Genomic DNA, 13,657 nt, shown 5'->3' with positions numbered 1-13,657 from the left:
ACAAAAGAGGAAAAAAGTGACACGTGAATTAACATAGGAGTCAAAAAATATGTTCACAGACAGTTTTTATTTAATGTGAATTTTTAAGCAGATACTGCTCCAAAATTCACAATGAAGAAAAAAAAAAAAAAAAAAAAAAAAAAAAAAAAATCGCATCACATGAACAATGGGAAAACGCATGGATAGTGCTCATGTTGCTGTTTTCATGCATGTGGAAATAGGAGCAACATGGGTCAAATCTTGAGGCATTTCCACTTAAAAACAACTCAATTTAAAGACAATAAAATGAAGCAGAAAAAAAGGGCCCCATAAACAAGAACATTGTCAAGTAATACAATAAAAAAGCTTGATATTTTGAAGCCATTTAAGGCATGGATTTTTCAGCAAGAAAAAAAAAATATATTATATATATATATATATATATATATATATATATATATATATACACACATATATACACATATATATATATATATATACATACATACATACATACATACACACATACACACACATATACATACATACATATATATATATATATATATATATATATATATATATATATATATATATATATATATGGACAGTGTGTCCATAAAGTAATGGTGCACTTTTGACCAGTCACTGGAAAGCAACAAAAAACGATAGAAATGTGAAATCTGCTCCAAGTAAGGGTACCGTCACACTATACGATTTACCTACGATCACGACCAGCGATATGACCTGGCCGTGATCGTAGGTAAATCGTAGTGTGGTCGCTGGGGAGCTGTCACACAGACAGCTCTCCAGCGACCAACGATGCCGAGGTCCCTGGGTAACCAGGGTAAACATCGGGTAACTAAGCGCAGGACCGCGCTTAGTTACCCGATGTTTACCCTGGTTACAAGCGTTAAACTAAAAAAAAAAAAAACAGCACATACTTACATTCTGGTGTCCGTCAGGTCCCTTGCAGTCTGCTTCCCGCACTCAGTGACTGCCGACCGTAAAGTGAAAGTGAAAGCACAGCCGCTGTGCTCTGCTTTCACTTTACGGCCGGCAGTCACAGTGCGGGAAGCAGAGACGGCAAGGGACCTGACGGACACCAGAATGTAAGTATGTGCTGTTTGTTTTTTTTTAGTTTAACGCTTGTAACTAGGGTAAACATCGGGTAACTAAGCGCGGTCCTGCGCTTAGTTACCCGATGTTTACCCTGGTTACAAGCAAACGCATCGCTGGATCGCATCGCTAGATCGGTGTCACACACACCGATCTAGCGATGACAGCGGGAGATCCAGCGATGAAAGAAAGTTCCATACGATCTGCTACGACGTACGATTCTCAGCAGGATCCCTGATCGCTGCTGCGTGTCAGACACAGCGATATCGTAACGATATCGCTGGAACGTCACGAATCGTACCGTCGTAGCGATCGAAATGTTATAGTGTGACGGTACCCTTAGGGTATGTTCACACGTTCCTGATTTCCATCCTTTTTTTTTCAGGACTGAAACCGCAGCTCTTTGCAGAAAACGCAGGTCCTTTTTTGGTGCGTTTTTTGATGCAGTTTTCTATGCAGAGTCTGTGTGTTTTCTAGGAAGTTTTTTAGGGTTAAAATGGCTGAAAATACCCTAACCCTACCCCTACCCCTAACCCTACCCCTATTCTAACCTTAGTGGAAAAAAAAAAAAATCTTAATTTTTTTATTGTCCCTACCTATGGGGGTGACAAAGGGGGGGGGGTGTCATTTACTATTTTTTTTTATTTTGATCACTGAGATATATTATATCTCAGTGATCAAAATGCACTTTGGAACGAATCTGCCTGCCGGCAGATTCGGCGGGCGCACTGCGCATGCGCCCGCCATTTTGCAAGATGGCGGCGCCCAGGGAGAAGACGGCCGGACGGACAACGGGAGGCCGGGTAAGTATAAGGGGGGGAAATTAGGGCACGGGGGGGCATCGGAGCACGGGGGGGGGGGGGCATCGGAGCACGGGTGGGGCATCGGAGCATGGGGGGGTGGGATCGGGGCAGCCACACTCCGCCCACGCACTTCCGCCCGCTTCCCCGCACTTCCTGCTGCAGCGGTTCGGCACCACAAACCGCAATAAAACCCGCAGATATATTTTTGATCTGCGGGTTTTACTGCGGGTTTGACCTCACAATGGAGGTCTATGGGTGCAGAACCGCTGCGGCTCCGAAAAAAGAAGTGACATGGTACTTCTTTTTTACCGCGGCTATTCAGCGCGGCTTTTTTTCCCGATTCCCGCATCATGTGCACAGTGGTTCCTGTTTTCCATAGGGTACATTGTACTGTACCCTGCATGGAAAACAGCTGCGGAACCGCAGCGGCAAAAACGCACTGTGTGAACATGGCCTAAAAGAAAAACTCTCCCAGTTTCATACCTATCACTTTATCATGCATCAGGCCATAACACACATTCACTTTGGGGGTGTTATGTTCGTACTCAACAAAGGCATGAGGATGTTTAGCAGCCCATATTCGAACATTATGGCGATGACAATGTCCACAGATATGGACGGTCGCCTCAGCGCTAAACACAATCTTCTGCAAAAATCTTGCGCCATTATCAATCTCATGAAGCATATCTGTAGCAAACACACATCGTTTGGGTCCATCCGCCAGTTTGATAGCGTGCAACAGCCGCAATTTGTACCCCATAAAACAGAGACGCTTTTTTAACACCTTATGAACTGTAGTCTTGCTTAGGTGTAATTGTTGAGCACACGCACGCACAGATTTTTTAGGGCTCCTTAGGTAGCTATCCCGTATAGCCTCTACAGACTCGTCACTGACTGATGGCCTACCAGAACGGGGTTCCTCCACCAAACTGCCAATTTCCTTCAACTGCTTATCCCACTGAGTAATATTATTCCTATGTGGTGGCGCTTCGTTATCAACGCGACCGACATTCACGTAGTATTTTTGTCACGGATACGAATTTAGCGAGCCACAAAGCACACTGATCTTTCCTCTGTACCGTCCACATCTCGACTGGCACGGAAAACCTCACAGCTGGCATAAACTTGTGGTTGTATAATGTCACAGACCTGGCTGATTAATACACTGAGTTCAGTTTATCAAGGGTTAATCTGACTGGGGGCTCAGTAACAGCTTAAATGAGTTTAGGTACCTTCACACTGAGCAACTTTCCAACGAGAACGACAGCGATCCGTGACGTTGCAGCATCCTGGATAGCGATCTCGTTGTGTTTGACACGCAGCAGCGATCAGGATCCTGCTGTGACATCGCTGGTCGGAGCTGAAAGTCCGGAGCTTTATTTGGTCATCAGGTCGGCGTGTATCGTCATGTTTGACATCAAAAGCAACGATGCCTGCAATGTTTCTTCACGGAGCGAACAACCAGAGAGAACGATAAGTACGTCACTGGATCGCTCCTGCATCGTTCAGCTGTTGCCGGTGTTTGACGTCTCCTAGCGACCTAAACAGCGACGCTGCAGTGATCGGCTCGTTGTCTATATCGCTGCAGCGTCGCTTAATGTGACGGTACCTTTTGTGTTGTTTGATTGATTCTTGTTATCTCTCCTCATGAATAGGTCTGATATGATTGGGCCAGAGAAAGGGCGCCAAAATGTAAACTATAAATGGATCCTGTGACTGGTCAAAAGTGCACCATGACTTTACAGACACACTGTATATATATTAAAAAAAAAAACCTCCATGTAAATATACCCAAATGGCTGAAAAAAACTGAAGGCGTTGTAAAAATAAAAACACTAAGCTGCATGGGTTTCAAATGTGAGCTTTGCTTGAAAACATTGAATTTTTCCACCTAAAAAAGTGAAGATAGACTTTCTTCACACATTTTTTTTTGTTTTGCATTTTATGTGGCCATGATTTTCATTCTTATTGCTAGAGATTATCATTAGGTGACTTTTACATTTTTTGCATTTTTTTTTTTCCTATGGAGCAGCTGATTGAAAATGTGTGAAAATATGCCAAGAGAGCATTCGGGAAGTTGGAAAAAAATAAAAAAATAAAATAAAAGCACTCCAAAAGTGAAAAATGCCACAAAAGACGACTCACGGTTTGTAGTGCATTTCATGGTTTGCTATTGACTTGCAGCTGAGTAAAAAATTGCAACATATTTTGCAAAAGATAAATGTGTGAAACCATCCTTAAGCCTACAATATATCAGTGCTGTAACATTAGGCTTTATGTGTTCGGTGGCAGCTCAAGCGTCACATTCACTTGCTACCAGACTACTAGATGTGAGCGCAGTGTATGCCTCAGTGTAAGAAATCTGTAATATATACTCCATGCTCTTCTCCTCCTCCTCTGGACAACGGCCAACAACACCACAGTACCAGGAACACACTGCCAGGATCCCTCCCCAGAGACGGCCAGATAAATGCATGTGACAAACAGCAGAGTGCAGCATGAAAGATGGCTTGTATGTACAGAACAGTGCAAGTCCTCAGGCCGATCACAAGCCACACACTGTACATACACTGTATACAGGCAGCTGTGTGATCTGTAATCTTCTATGGGAACTTAGGTAAGGTGATCAAACGGCACCACGCATTACTATAATGCAGAACTGAGCCTTGTATCTCATCGGGCATATACACATGCCAATAACATCTGATAGGCAAATGCCACTGTATTAGTGAAGGGTGCAAATTATATATATATATATATATATATATATATATATATATATATATACATACACACACACACACACACACACACACAGGTGCATCTCGCAAAAATAGAATATCACCAAAAAGTTAATTTCAGTTCTTCAATACAAAAAGTGAAATATTTTATATATTATATGGAGTCATTACAGAGTGATCTATTTCAAGTGATTATTTTTGTTAATGTTGATTATGGCTTACAGCCAATGAAAACCCAAAAGTCATTATCTCAGAAGATTAGAATAATTAACAAAAAACACCTGCAAAGGCTTCCTAAAGGTACCGTCACACTAAGCGACGCTGCAGCGATACCGACAACGATCCGGATCGCTGCAGCGTCGCTGTTTGGTCACTGGAGAGCTGTCACACAGACAGCTCTCCAGCGACCAACTATGCCGGTAACCAGGGTAAACATCGGGTTACTAAGTGCAGGGCTGCGCTTAGTAACCCGATGTTTACCCTGGTTACCAGCGTAAAAGTAAAAAAAACCAAACACTTCATACTTACCTTCTGCTGTCTGTCCTCCGGCGCTCTGCTTTCCTGCACTGACTGTGAGCACAGCGGCCGGAAAGCAGAGCGGCCCTGCGCTTAGTAACCCGATGTTTACCCTGGTTACCAGCGAAGACATCGCTGAATCGGTGTCACACACGCGGATTCAGCGATGTCAGCAGGAAGTCCAGCGACGAAATAAAGTGCTGGACTTTCTGCAGCGACCAACGACATCACAGCAGGATTCTGATCGCTGCTGCGTGTCAAACTGAACAATATCGCTAGCCAGGACGCTGCAACGTCACGGATCGCTAGCGATATCGTTTAGTGTGACGGTACCTTTAGTGTTTAAAAAGGTCCCTTAATCTGTTTCAGTAGCTCCACTATCATGGGGAAAACTGCTGACTTGTCAGATGTCCAGAAGGCAGTCACTGACACACTCCACAAGAGGGTAAGCCACAAAAGGTAATTGCTAAAGAAGCTGGCTGTTCACTGAGTGCTGTATCCAAGCATATCAATGGAAGGTTGAGTGGAAGGAAAAAGTGTGGTACAAAAAGGTGCACAAGCAACCGGGATAACCACAGCCTTGAAAGGATTGTTAAAGGGAATCTGTCACCTACTTTTTCATATATACGGTAAGCTGCGGCCACCGCCATTAGGGGCTTATCTACAGCATTCTATAATGCTGTAGATAACCCCCCGATGTAACCTGAAAGAAAAACAAGTTAGATTATACTCACCCAGGGGCGGTCCGATACGGATCAAAGCAACCTGGGCATCCATAACACCTCAGCAGTGCCACAGACTGATCGCCATCAGTCCATATGGACCCGACTCCACTCCCATAGGGGTGGAGCCGCATATTCATTACTGTAATGAGCTGTACCATGTGACCGCTCAATACGGGAAGAAGCTGTCAGCGCCCAGAGAACCAGGGACCTGCAGGGACCACGCCAGGAGCAGGTGAGTATAACGGGGGCATATTCACCTGTCCCGCCGTCGGCGCCGCTCCATCTTCCGCGTCCTCTGCAGTGACACTCAGGTCAGAGGGAACGATGACACGATTAGTGTGCGCGCCGCCCTCTGCCTGAACAGTCAGTGCAGAGGACGTGGAAAACACTACGGCACTCAGCGGTGGAATAGGAAAGGTGAGTATAGCAAGTGCCGGGGGCCTGAGCGACGAGAGGTGAGCATGTCATTTTTTTTTTTTTTTTTTTTAATCGCAGCAACAGCATATGGGGCAAATATCTCTATGGAGCATCTTATAGGGCCATGTGCAGCATTATACAGGGCAAATATAACATAGTAACATAGTTAGTAAGGCCGAAAAAAGACATTTGTCCATCCAGTTCAGCCTATATTCCATCATAATAAATCCCCAGATCTACGTCCTTCTACAGAACCTAATAATTGTATGATACAATATTGTTCTGCTCCAGGAAGACATCCAGGCCTCTCTTGAACCCCTCGACTGAGTTCGCCATCACCACCTCCTCAGGCAAGCAATTCCAGATTCTCACTGCCCTAACAGTAAAGAATCCTCTTCTATGTTGGTGGAAAAACCTTCTCTCCTCCAGACGCAAAGAATGCCCCCTTGTGCCCGTCACCTTCCTTGGTATAAACAGATCCTCAGCGAGATATTTGTATTGTCCCCTTATATACTTGTACATGGTTATTAGATCGCCCCTCAGTCGTCTTTTTTCTAGACTAAATAATCCTAATTTCGCTAATCTATCTGGGTATTGTAGTTCTTCCATCCCCTTTATTAATTTTGTTGCCCTCCTTTGTACTCTCTCTAGTTCCATTATATCCTTCCTGAGCACCGGTGCCCAAAACTGGACACAGTACTCCATGTGCGGTCTAACTAGGGATTTGTACAGAGGCAGTATAATGCTCTCATCATGTGTATCCAGACCTCTTCTAATGCACCCCATGATCCTGTTTGCCTTGGCAGCTGCTGCCTGGCAAATATCTCTATGGTGCATCTTATGGGGCCATGTGCAGCATTATATGGGGGAAAATATCTCTATGGAGCATCTTTTAGGCCCATAATCAGCATTTGTGCGGCATTATATGGGGCAAATGTGTCTACGGAGCATCATATGGGGCCATAATCAACATTTGTGCAGCATTAAATGGGGCATATTTTAATATGGAGCATCTTATGGGGCCCATCATAAACTGTATGGAGCATTATATGGGGCTCCTGAATCAATATGGATATTCAAAAACACAACCTACTGATGTCTCATTTAATTTTACTTTTATTGGTACCCATTTTGATTTTTGACATTTACCGTTAACTGCTGCATTTTCCACCCTAGGGCAAAATTAGGGGTCTCGGCTTATACTCGAGTATATACGGCGTATATATATATATATATATATATATATATATATATATATATATATATATACACACACACACACGATATATATAGTATCTATGCAATAATATAGTATATATATACACACATGCACACACACGATATATATAGTATCTATGCAATAATATAGTGGTAACCGTACTGGTTGTCACTCAGCTTTTCAGAAAAAAAAAATGACATAACTAATGGCTGAACAGAATTAACATGACAGAAGGAGAAATGCAATGATTTATGTTCAGAGAAATAGTCTTTGGATAACCGCCATAGGAACGCTTGTTCAGCTGTCAACTATTCTTCCTGATCCCGCTATACACATGCACACTCCACACATCCAAAAGTGAACATTTTTTCTCAATAGAAAGGTAGCTGCTATCAGACATCTTTGGTGACAGCTTTTCCCATAATATCCAACAAGCTGATTTATCCTTCTCAGACATGAAGAAAAACCATATACGGTATGTTAGGCCAGTCTCACACGTCCAGATAATTCCGGTACCGCAGAAATCGGTACCAGAGTTATCCGTGTGCTCACGGATGCTGTCCATCTGAGGACCACACGGACCGTGCAGGAGAGACAGCGCTGTTCCGTGTGGTCCTCAGATGGACAGCATCCGCGTGCGGTACGTGTTTACACGGACCCATTGACTTTAATGGGTCCGTGTGATCTGTGCGCTCCCACGAACACTGACATGTCTCTGTGTTTTGCACACGGACACATGGTCTGTGAAAACACGCTGACATGTGCAGAGACACATTTATTTTAATGTGTCTTTGTGAGTCAGTGTCTCCGGTACGTGAGGAAACTGTCACCACACGTACCGGAGCCACTGACGTGTGAAACCGGCATTAGGTGGTGTAAATAAGTAGAATTGGTCAACATCCATCAAATGAGAGCACTGTGCATTTGCAATAAAAGCAGACATTCATTCATGACCGACTATGATTTGTACTACAGATTCAGGGAATGTAAAAGCACTTTTTACCTATTGTGCCCCCCCCCCATATTTCGTTATAGGGCCCTCACTCCTCCTGCAAGGGTATGTGCCCACGATCAGTAAACGCTGCGGGTTGGCTGCTGCATATTTGTGCAGCGTGAAACCCACACCTACCAGCTGTTACATCATAGTGGATGGGATTTCAAGAAATTTTATGGGTCCACAGACGCCTGCGGCTCAACTGCGGAGACGGACATGCGGTGTGTCTTTCCAGACCGCAGCATGTCAACTTCAACTTGCAGAGACGCTAGTCTCCCCAAGAGAAATTTCACCCATAGAATGTATTGGACATGGTGAATCAACACTTTTCAGTGAACACAAGCGGATTTACCTGTGTTCAAATTACGACAGTGCTTTGGAAGCAGCGAACATGTGCTGCATCCAAAGCACTGCCTCATCCGGCTCATGTGCACCCGGTCTAACTGTCGCACTGTGTGTAACTACGTAATGTCTGACATTGTTTGTACATGTCTCCCCATAATTGTAAAGTGTTGCAGAATATGTTAGCGCTATAGAGATAATAATTTTATGTGCTCACAATGCCTTTTTCAAGCAGGTACGCTCCACAACCCACCTGAAAAAAAGTGCTCAATAAACATTAAATAGAATGAACATATACCGTACACTGCAAGGTATAACTGACTTGGCGTGCACATCTTCAGCCTTTTGATTGTCTTTTTACAGTCTCACGATTCTAAAGACGCAAAGTGGTATACCTGTAATGTTAAGAATCCAATATATATAACACCAAAAAATAATAATAAAGCCACAAAGTAAAATAAATGATTTATTTAAATAATATTAAAAACAAATAAAAACCAGTGAGCACCACAAACAAACAACAATAATAGGTGGGACACCTGGACTGAACAACAACAACAAAAAAAACACATTATGTGTGTATATGCCTCAAGACAGTAACAAGAGAGATAAACACTCTATATATGAGAGTATGAGCAGGGGCAAAACATTAACAACAGTAATCCCAAAAGGGGTATATACCATATGTGCAACAGATAATTATGCCCCAAATGTTCAACAAAAGTGATTGGCATAAACCCCATACGTAACAGAGTCACATACCTTACCTAATTGGCAATAGCAGTCCTGGCACCCACCACACCCGACGCACGTTTCGCATGAAATGCTTCGTCCAGGGGTTCTATGTTTGTTTTTGGGGCTCACTGGTTTTTATTTATACATGTTTTTAATATTATTAAAATAAAGCATTTATTTTACTTTGTGGCTTTATTATTATTTTTTGGTGTTATAAAGACGCAAAGTGGGTAAAAGAAGTGGCCGGTCCATTCTACAGGCGGTTTCTGCCCTGATACATACAAACTGGCCACTAAAAATGACCAAAACAATGAGTCAAGAAAAACACCGTTGGCGGTTTCCTGTGCAAAGCTTGGCGGGTACAATGGCATGTGCACACACCCTAAGCCACGTTCATTATTTGGTCAGTATTTTACATCAGTATTTGTAATCATAATCCAGGAATTGAACAATCAGAGGAAAAGTATAATAGAAACACGTCACCACTTCTGCATTTATCACCCACTCCTGGCTTTGGTAGCCAAATACTGAGGTAAAACACTGACCAAATGCTGACCGTGTAAACTTACAGCTACTGTCTGTCCCATTGATAAAGGATTTATCACAGATTATCTACATAAATTCCAAGTGAACATTCTTCTTTCCATTGCAGAGGCAGGAGCATTGCACACGATGGGAGCTACTGAAGACTCAGGGGACGGGACGTCCATTGACAGCGAGAGCCAGGCATTGCTATTATGTGACTGGTAAGGCCCCCGAAAAAAGTCTGAAGCTCCGTTTTTCTCTTCTGCTGTCGTTTTTTTGAGCAAAATTAATAGGAAATAAGTGTTCAATGTTTGATTAATTGACTAATTGGCAAAATCAAAGCTGGCTATTTCTTTGAGCCCTTTTGCTCAGATTTAGAGTAAAAAAGACACAATCTCTTCAATAAATTAATAATGCTGCACATTAATCTTCAACTGCACAAAAAAAAAACTAATTTTACTTCAAAAGAATGATGAGTTGGGGCCTAAAAGATTGAAAAGGCCCTGATGTCACATTCCCATGTAATGCCCAACCAGAGCGATACCACGGGTGGGAGTCGTGTCACGTACGCGAGCAGGCGGCAGAAGCCACGCACATTTACATGCATGGTGATGCCCAGAACTACGGGCACCGCCACGTACATGTACCATATCCGTGGACACGGTACTTCTACTATCACAGCACTCCCACAAGAAAGGAGCTAACAGCAACCAATCAAAATTCAGCTTTTATTTCTCCAGTGGTAGTTATAAGATAAAAGCTGATCGCTGATTGGTTGTTATACGCAACAAGGCCAAATAGCAGGACATGAGGCTCACATGTAAACAGAGGGGTGTATATCACGCTGCATACGTTTCTTCAGTGGGTCCCTATGGAGGCCAGATGCCTCGGCCTCCATCCTGACTGTGCACACTGTTGGGCACATACCTCCAGAGCGGATACACCCGACAGTGGACACAGACGCAGTGCGCACAGAGCCTTAGATTACTTTACCTCCTTTGCTCCAGTGTAAATAGGATGCAGGTTGCAATGTGACCCAGTTGACAATCATTATCTGCAGCATCCTGATGTGTCACACGACACAATCTCTAAGGGCACAGATTACTCAGGTGCATACATGTGTGCCTTGTGTGAACATGCCCCAATAGGAAAGTATGTATGAGACCTCCTCTTGTAGTCATTTACATGGGACCCTCAGTCATTTTAGAACCAACTTGTGCTGATTCCGAAGTCCTGGAGCCACTCCATCCCGGGAGCATACAGCAGGTAGGATCCCGGGAAGTACAGCAGGTAGGATCCCGGGAGCATACAGCAGGTAGGATCCCGGGAGCATACAGCAGGTAGGATCCCGGGAGCATACAGCAGGTAGGATCCCGGGAGCATACAGCAGGTAGGATCCCGGGAGCATACAGCAGGTAGGATCCCGGGAAGTACAGCAGGTAGGATCCCGGGAAGTACAGCAGGTAGGATCCCGGGAAGTACAGTAAGAGCAGGGACCCAGGAGGTACAGTAGGAGGATCCCGTGAAGGACAGTAGGATGATCCCGGGAAGTACAGTAGAAGGATCCCGGGAGGGACAGTAGGAGGATCCCGGGAAGTACAGTAGGAGGATCCCGGGAAGTACAGCAGGAGGGTCCGGTTGGAGCATCTGGGAGGTACAGTAGGAGCATCCAGTAGGAGGGTCAGGGAGGTACAGTAGGAGTGTCCGAGAGGTACAGTAGGAGCGTAGGGGAGGTACAGCAGGAGGCTCCGGTAGGAGGGTCCCAGGAGGTTCAGTAGGAGCATCGGGTAGGAAGGTCCAGGAGGTACAGTAGGAGCGTCCGGTAGGAGGGTCCCGGAGGTACAGTAGGAGGGTCCGGGAGGTACAGTAGGAGAGTCCGGGAGGTACAGTAGGAGGGTCCATTGCTGTTCACATCTTATAGGGTTACACTGTAATATAAAGATCACACATAGCGACCCTGCATCTACCGCTGTGTTTTGCTTACAATCTGCTTGTTTGCTCTTTTTGCAGCCAAATCACAGCTCTAAGATACTGGCATATCAGCAAGTGACACAATTTGCACAAACTTTTTGGTTCCCTGATATAACAGGAGCGGAGTCACCGTGTAGTCGCAGCCTACCTGGGGCATGGGCTCACCAATGTAAGGAGGAGCTCTGCAGAGATATTCACTGTAAGGGGCCCATATTATGTTCAGGTGCAGGGGCCCGTGGCTATCTGTGCAAAAATAAAAATGCCCAGTGCCACCAACATACCACCTGTGGCGCACACAAAAATCTGAAAAATGTTCCCAATTCTGATGTCTTATTATTGATAACTATGAGGAAAGTTTTCCATCCAGACAGTCGCAGTCCCGGCAAATCACAGAGCTGTATGGGAGCGGTCAGACTGGCTCCTGTGCCCACAACACTGACCGGGCACAGTGACCAGCACCAGTCTCTCTACACTGGCAGCGTTACCAGGGCTGGTGCCAGTCTGCTGCCATCACCCCAGGCGGTGCACAGACCTATGGGCACCTCTCAGTTACCCATCTGCTCCTGGCAGCGTCCCTGACACTGCTGTGCCCTCATCTGACCAGTATGTGCCCACATCACACGGCAGCTGAACCCTCACCTGCTGCCATCGCCTCTGCCAGCAGCAACCAGCAGCCCGGGACATGAGCTGCGGGCACGGGGTTGGTACTTACTTGTGCCAGCGGCGGCCGGTGATGCCCAGAGGGTAGATGGATGGCCGCAGGAGTCAGGCTCTCCCCGGTGCCCTGGTAGGGGGGGCGGGTCACTTGGAGGCTCTCTCCCCAGGGCTCCCCGGAGTGTGGGAGGAGAGACAGGGCGGCTGTGATCGCTCCTGCCCACAATTCACAGCGTTACTATCAAACCGGGAGACTCCGTGATGACACTCAGCAAGAGCAGAGCCCAGCAGACACATTCCAGCCTGGAAAAGTCTGCCGCCACCTAGTGGCCAGCAACTTCACCTGCACTCTAGTAATGGATGCAACAACAGAGCTGAGGTGCCGCGCCACCTTGCGGCCATGTGCGGTAATGTCGGCGCTGGCCGTGCAGCAGAACACGGAGGGAAGGGCTAATGTGCTCTGCTGCACCTTTTAGTTCTCATGGATGGGGATTAATAAATGGCTTGTACCAAGTTCCTGGGTGACAGAGTCATATTACACCCTCTTTGCTTTCGATTTTTCTTTTTCGCTTCCATTAGCTCACATTTATTTTTTTCTGCTGAGACTTTTTTTTTAAGGTATGAACTGTAGTTTTTATCTTTACCATTTTGGGTCCATAAGATTTTCTGATCTCACTTTTTTCCATCTTTATGAAAAAAACTGAGATTCTGCTAATTCTATTTCTTTTCTTTTTAGTGTTCACCATGTAGGATGAATGTTGTAATATTTGCTTAGTTTGGACAGTTACATATGCGGCGATGCCATATGTATTAGCTTTAATAGATTTTTTAGGTATTAATTAGATTCTGGGAAATGTAAGACAAGCGGCATCTAAGGGTATGTGCACACGCTGCGGATTTTGCTGCGGATCCGCAGC

The 13,657-nt window shown here is 45.0% G+C and overlaps 1 protein-coding gene across 1 annotated transcript in view; it reads right to left on the bottom strand.

Annotated features, from left to right (window-relative positions):
- Positions 1–12,974, bottom strand: part of SGMS1 (sphingomyelin synthase 1) — a 384,726-nt gene extending 371,752 nt beyond the window's left edge. Inside the window, exon 1 of the mRNA XM_069753528.1 lies at positions 12,799–12,974. The gene's annotated coding sequence lies outside the window, so the exon portion shown is untranslated. The remainder of the gene's footprint in view (positions 1–12,798) is intronic.
- Between the last annotated feature and the right edge of the window lie 683 nt (positions 12,975–13,657).

Source organism: Ranitomeya imitator, chromosome 2 (assembly GCF_032444005.1).
Source record: "Ranitomeya imitator isolate aRanImi1 chromosome 2, aRanImi1.pri, whole genome shotgun sequence".
Taxonomy (NCBI): Eukaryota; Metazoa; Chordata; class Amphibia; order Anura; family Dendrobatidae; genus Ranitomeya; species Ranitomeya imitator.
This window is presented reverse-complemented; position numbering and strand designations above follow the sequence as displayed.